This window comes from Nicotiana attenuata, chromosome 3 (genome assembly GCF_001879085.1).
Source record: "Nicotiana attenuata strain UT chromosome 3, NIATTr2, whole genome shotgun sequence".
NCBI classification, from domain to species: Eukaryota; Viridiplantae; Streptophyta; class Magnoliopsida; order Solanales; family Solanaceae; genus Nicotiana; species Nicotiana attenuata.
This window is the reverse complement of record NC_031991.1, coordinates 37,912,487-37,918,924: the sequence shown is the minus strand read 5'-3', so window position 1 is coordinate 37,918,924 and position 6,438 is coordinate 37,912,487.

The window sequence follows — 6,438 nt, the reverse complement described above, 5'->3', positions numbered from 1 at the left end:
TTGAATCTGAATGGAAAGAAAGTTAAATTTGAATTGATTGATTAATTAATTAGGAAAGCTAATCAACACATAAATGTTCCAATTCAAATGGTGTTTACCTTGAAAATGGTAACTACAATTATATTTGATTTTTTGGTTCTAAAAATGCGTGATTTATCTCAATACTAGTTGTTAGGAAAAAGATGCTAAGTGTGAGTAAAAAAAATAAGAAATGCGGGCCACAGGACAGGGCCTCGAGCTGGCTAGAGCGGGGCCTTAAGGTCTAGACGGATTGGTAGCAATGAACAATCGATGAAGGATCGATGATAATCAGGGCCTCAAAGACGGCTTTTCGCGATTAATGATGAGCCATAAATGAAGAACAATAATGAATAATGAATGAACAATGAAAGAATAAATAATAAATGTAAAGAACAATGGTGTTAGCGAAGAACAGAGAATATTGTACTGTATTTAATGTGTTGTATAATAATCCGAATGCCTTACAAAATGACAAGGGTCCCTTTTATATAGGAGGGGGGATCCTTACATAGTACATGTCTTATGATGATGGGGAAATGCTATTGGTACAGCTGTATAACGGTACAATGTGGAACTGTACTATTCTTTGCAGACTCTGTCAGTCCTCATCACGTGCCCTCGGGGGTCTTTCGCCTTTTCATAATGGTCATCGATTTCCATGATGCCTCGAGGCGCGTCATAATACCATAGCATGTGAGTTGTCCGCGTAGCACGTGAGTTGACCGTGCGGGTCTAGGTATTTATACCATAGCGCGTGAGTTGTCCAAGTAGCACGTGAGTTGACAGTGTAGATCCAGGTATTGATATGGTAGCACGTGAGTTGTCCGTGCTTAGCGCTTGGGCTTTGGGAGCCACTCCGGAGTCTGTACACACCCCCAGTGAGCGCAGAGTGTTGAGTGTATTGAGTGTTGAGTGCTGAGTGCGAGTGATGAGTGATAGAGTGACACTGTTGTGAGGTTGCATTTACTTTTGTTGTTGCTACATTTTACCTGTTAATTTCTTTGTGGTATTTACTGAGTTATGGAATTTACCTATTTATTCATGTTTATTGTAAATTATAAAAATAAATAATTGGACTGTTTTTCTTAGCTCGTGACTACTTAGTTTCCTTAGTTATTTCAATTACTACTGAGTTGGTTGTACTCATACTACACCCTGTACTTTATGTGCAGATCCAGGTGAGTTAGAGCGCGGCGATTATTGAGTTCACGCCGACTATCTTTGGAGATTACAAGGTAGCTGCTAGCGTCCGCGAGACCTTGTTCCTCCTCTTGTCATTTCTTCTTTTGGATAGTTAGACAGTTTATATATCTTAGTTTATAGTTTTAGACGCTCTTGACTTAGTGACACCCCGATGCTTGGGACTGTTTCCGTATTTTATATTATTTATATTTAGAGTTGGTTTAGTTTATCAGGAATTAAATTATTGAAAATATTTTATTAAATTCTTATAATCAAGTAGTAATATTTTGGGAATAGGCTTTCCTTGTAACACGATAGGCGCCATCACGACCATGGTTAGATTTTGGGTCGTGACAATAAATACCTCAATCCTTCACTCCTTATTCTCCATCATATGTTTGAACTTTCAACAGCTCTCCTTACTTCTTTCCTGCGCTTGTTTCTTGCCCAGAATTCTCTTTTCCTCTAAAATCTTTCAGTAGAAATGACGACGACCTCTAGAACCGTCCCTCAAGTTGATAAAGTTGCTTCGTCTTCAGGCTCATCTAAGGGCAAACCGCAACGCCTCCTAGTCTTGAAGAATGCACGCCCGGAATCTGCGAGACATCCTCCATTTTTTCAGTTGACAAGCCTTCTTCGAAACTGGGGAGGTGCGAACCCATGTCCCGGTACATTAGTCTGATCACCGACAATGGGAAGGTGAAAACGACTGCCGCTCGGGAGAGGCGGTGCAAGTAGAGGTGCCCTCTTGGGAGGAAGATATAACGACACACAAGCCCGGTTTCCTTAGTGTATATACATATCCTTTTACCTTGGGCCCGTTAGAACCATCCTCACTGTCGATAGATCCCGTAACCCTTGGTTTCTGTGGATAATACTGGGTGACGCTCGATCAAATTCATCCATCATTCTGGCATGTTGTTTACATGATTAGGCATTTTGCAAACATGGCCGAGGGGGTACCTTTTACCCTTGATTATCTGATTAGGATGTACAGCCCCCGACTATATCGAGGCGGGTTGGTTAAGCTTCAGCGTCGGGCTCCGAAGGCCTTCTTTGCATGTACCGATGAAGGCAAGGACAGGGGGTGTATGAGTCGCTTTGTCCGGGTTAGGACCTCGGATTTAATTCCCGCTGAGAGGATGCCATTCCCCGAGGAATGGAACATGAATCGTAAGTGAATATGTCGATTAACTATTTTTTCATTTCTTTGGGCCATTGCCCCTCCTAACTAACTTCTTTTGTTGGTGCAGCTGTTGAGTGGTACCCTAGCACGATTAGGGATCTTGCGGCTGGGTTTGCCAGCTCGATTCGATCTACCCGTATGATAAGCGCGTATGGCGCGATCTGGCCAAGGCCCGATGGGAAGCTAAAAACCACGGTGAGGTTTTTCTCCCGCCGTGCTTGAGCTCGCTATAGGAGGTACCCCTTAACCGTATTCTCATCTTTCGTAAATGCCTTTTGCATTTGTGCAGGCCTGGGAGATGCCTCTTTGATGAGGGAAGATTCCTCTGGGGATGCGGATACTTCAAGTCTTGCCAAGGAGAAGAAGAGAAAAAGAAAATCGCCAAATAAATCCTCGAAACCGAAGAAAGCAAAAGTTTAGAAGCCTGAGGTCGATTCAGCGGCCCTAACTCCGGGAGCACCGGAGGGCCCCCGAGCTGGGGGCGGAGAGAAAGATGACTCCGCGCTAGCGCCCGGGGAAGGAGGAAGCGTGAGCGCTTCGAATGTTGCTGAGCCGATGGCTATTGAGCCGACGGCAAATAAACTAGAAGTTGCAGATGTTGTCCCATCTCGAGCCGAGGAGGCTCTCGAGGATGGGCTAGATGATGTTCCTGAGTCATTTGACGGCCGAAACATTTCTCGAGCCGAGGGGCACTTGGTAGATGAGTTAAGGGAGCCTAATTCTGAAGTTCCCCGGAGGCAAGGGAAATCCCTGATCGATCCGGCCGGAGTTATTGATGTGGATGACTCTTCGCCGGGTCTGACACTACCTCCAAGGGGGATGCGAGATACCAATAATAGAGAGATTTCCGATACGGGGGCATCCCTCGGGAGGAATGACTTGTTTGAAGGACTCCTCACTGGGGTCGGAGGAAGCCTCGATCTTAACGCCTCGCTCATCTTTGAGGAAGTCGAGAGGCTCCGCAAACAAGTAATCATTCGTCGACTATGCTCCGAGCTCCGTTCCTCATCCTCCTAATTTTGTTCTTTTATGCTTTCAGGTTATAGTGCTTTACAATCAGGCCTTTTCTAAGTCCCAAGCCGAGCTGGCCCACTATGAGGAAGAGTGCAGGAGGCTCTCATCAGAGACTGACGAGTTCAGAGCTCTCTCTACCAAGAAGGAGGAGGAACTTTGCGACCTTCGGGCTCGTTTGGAGACGATGTCTCGAGAGCAGACCGATCTTGCCAAGCAGGTAATACAGTCTTCGCATGTCTCTATTTTCGTGCTTCCCCGACTTTAGCGTTTAACACCTTTGGTTGATTTTTTCAGCTTGAGGAGAAAGATACCTTGATGGAGGAGGGGCTTAGAGCCAGGGATGCTGAGATTCTCGGACTTAAGCAGCGTGTGGACGAGATGGCCTCCGAGAGAGATACCCTTCAGGGGAAGTTGACTCGGTTGAACGCTGTCTTCAGGAGGCGATAGTGGATAGTGGTAAGTATAAGGACCTCCATGCTGAATCGGTTGTCGCGCTGTCAACAGCCAAGTCTGAGGCTGATGCGCTTGTGTCCTCATACCGAAAAGATGTTGCTGCTACAAATGCTCGGGCCAGGAAGATCTCTGAGGATGCCAAGTTTGAACTGGCCCGAGCCCTGGAGCGCGCCCGGTTAGGATCTCGGAGACAGGCTCTCAAGGAGGTATATGCAGGGGGCATTGATTTGTCTGCTGAGATCGAGAAGGTGAAGGCCTTAGAGGAAGAGTCGGCAGCTTCGCTTACTTCTGATGAGGATTCAACTAGTGGCTCAGAGAGCGGTGGAGATGAAGAAGAAGTCCCCAAGGGGGAAGAAACCGTTGATGGCCAGGGTGCAGAGTGTCAAGCTATCGAGGGTGCAGCTCTTGAGGGGACCCCACCCGACCAAGTGACTCCGGGCGAGGATTAGGTTTCTTTTTTTTTTCTGTGTAAGTGCCCCTCGTGGTCATTGTAAACATCTTTCACCAATATAAGAATTTCTTTATTTCGCCTTCGATTTATGTTGAGCCCCATTCTGACTTCGTTTGCGAAGAATTCAAATGTATGGCTCTATCGATTAGTCTAAATACTGGACCCGGAACATCACAAACCCTTAAGTTATTAATTGATTGATACGATGCTTCTTAAGGTCCTTTGTTACCTTTCTGACTAAGCTTGGATTGATTTGATGCGAGCTTAGGTCATCAGGACTTCTGAGTTCGAATTGTGTGGGAGCTAGATTTCGTTGATGGTCCTCAATTGAGAGTTTTCTAGAACTAACCTTTGGACTTAGCTATCGGGGGTGTTCGTTTGATCATCTGAAAATAAGGATAGCCTTTAGGTTTTTACAAATAGTCCCCGAGCGAGGACTTACTCGAACTGGGCAGCCTTTAGGCTCAATAGTCGAGTGGGTGTTTGGTCGAACTCGAAGTAAGGATAGACTGAGGCTTTGTGAATAGTCCCCGAGTGAGAACTGGCTCGAACTCGGGTAGCCCCTGGGGCTTAATAGTCGAGCAAGCGTTCGCTCGAACTCGAAGTAAAGATAGCACTGAGGCTTTGTGAATAATCCCCGAGTGAGAACTGACTCGAACTCGGGTAGCCCCTGGGGCTTAATAGTCGAGAGAGCGTTCGCTCGAACTCGAAGTAAAGATAGCACTGAGGCTTTGTGAATAGTCCCCGAGTGAGAACTGGCTCGAACTCGGGTAGCCCCTGGGGCTTAATAGTCGAGCGAGCGTTCTCTCGAACTCGAAGTAAAGGTAGCCCTGAGGCTTTTTAGGCTGGCCCTTAGGCTTTTACGCACCGGCCCTTAGGCTTTTTAGGCTGGCCCTTAGGCTCTTACGCGTTGGCCCTTAGGTGCTTTTTAGATTGGGTCGATGCGACCTCTGATATGGCTATAGTTTTCCCCCATTTCGGCTGAAGTTTCGATTATGCCTTGGCATGTTTTGTGTTCGTCCGACTCTTCGACGGCTCAAATAAGAACCTCGATTACAGATTGATAAGCGATGATAATCGAGTACCTCGGAAGGTTCTCTTGAAGACTGATTTTTTGAAGCCTTTTGCTGAAGGCTGATTGTCTCGAAGCCTTGTCATTGTTTAGAGCTGATATGATCGAAGCTCTTTTGCTTATGCTGGGGGTAGCCTGATTAACCGGTTCTTTTCGAAGTGTTTTCAAAGTATTTGGAGGCCTTTAGTTCTATGGCGGCAGTCGGACGTCTCCGAGCCGCGTTAATTTGGCCGGAGCCTTTTGATGCGGCCGTAGTCGATAGTCCCCGAGTGAGATGACCTCGGCGTCTATATCGAGGGTATGCCTTTTTAGGGGTCTTACAAGTTCGATATATAGCCTCGGTCTTGATATCGGGGTTATGCCTTTTTAAGGTCTAATAAGTTTTGGCATGCCTTGTTGAGGTCATATAGATTTGGTGTTGCCTCACTGAGGTCTTACGAGCTCGAAATTGCCTTATTGAGGTCTTACGAAGTCAATTTTTTGATGGCTTCGACGAGCTGACTGTTTTTGCTTGAAAGTAGTGAACTTCTTTAAGACACAAAGTGCTTTGATAAGCAAAAGGCTTCCTCAATTACTTGACATGCACGTACATGTTTCTTGCCTTCGGAGGCCCAATTATTCTACATGGACGCGGTTCATTCGACCGTTTGGCCTAATACATCATTCTCCTATCGGGGTCCTCCGAGGCGTGGTTTGAGTCCTTTGAAGAGGCGACCTCCCGGGGTGATGCCCCCCAGTATTTGAGGTTGAACGAAGAGGAGACTTGAATACTTGATGAGTTCTCCTTGGGTAGCGTATGGATGTTGTCTCGTCAAAAACCTCACCAGTAAAACCCGTTCGAGATCAAATTCGGTCTAAGGGAAAAAGAGCGCAACGCATGCTTTAAAACCCAAGGTTTTCGAGCGGAAGGGTGCTTCAGCATCTTTCGTCGAACACCTGTAAGAAATCGGTGTGAGTCATAGAGCGAAAAAAGGGAGGAGATTATACCTTAGCAATAATAGCATTTGAGCATTTATATATTCCAATTGCTTGGGAGTTGTACGACTTCCATGGTGCCAA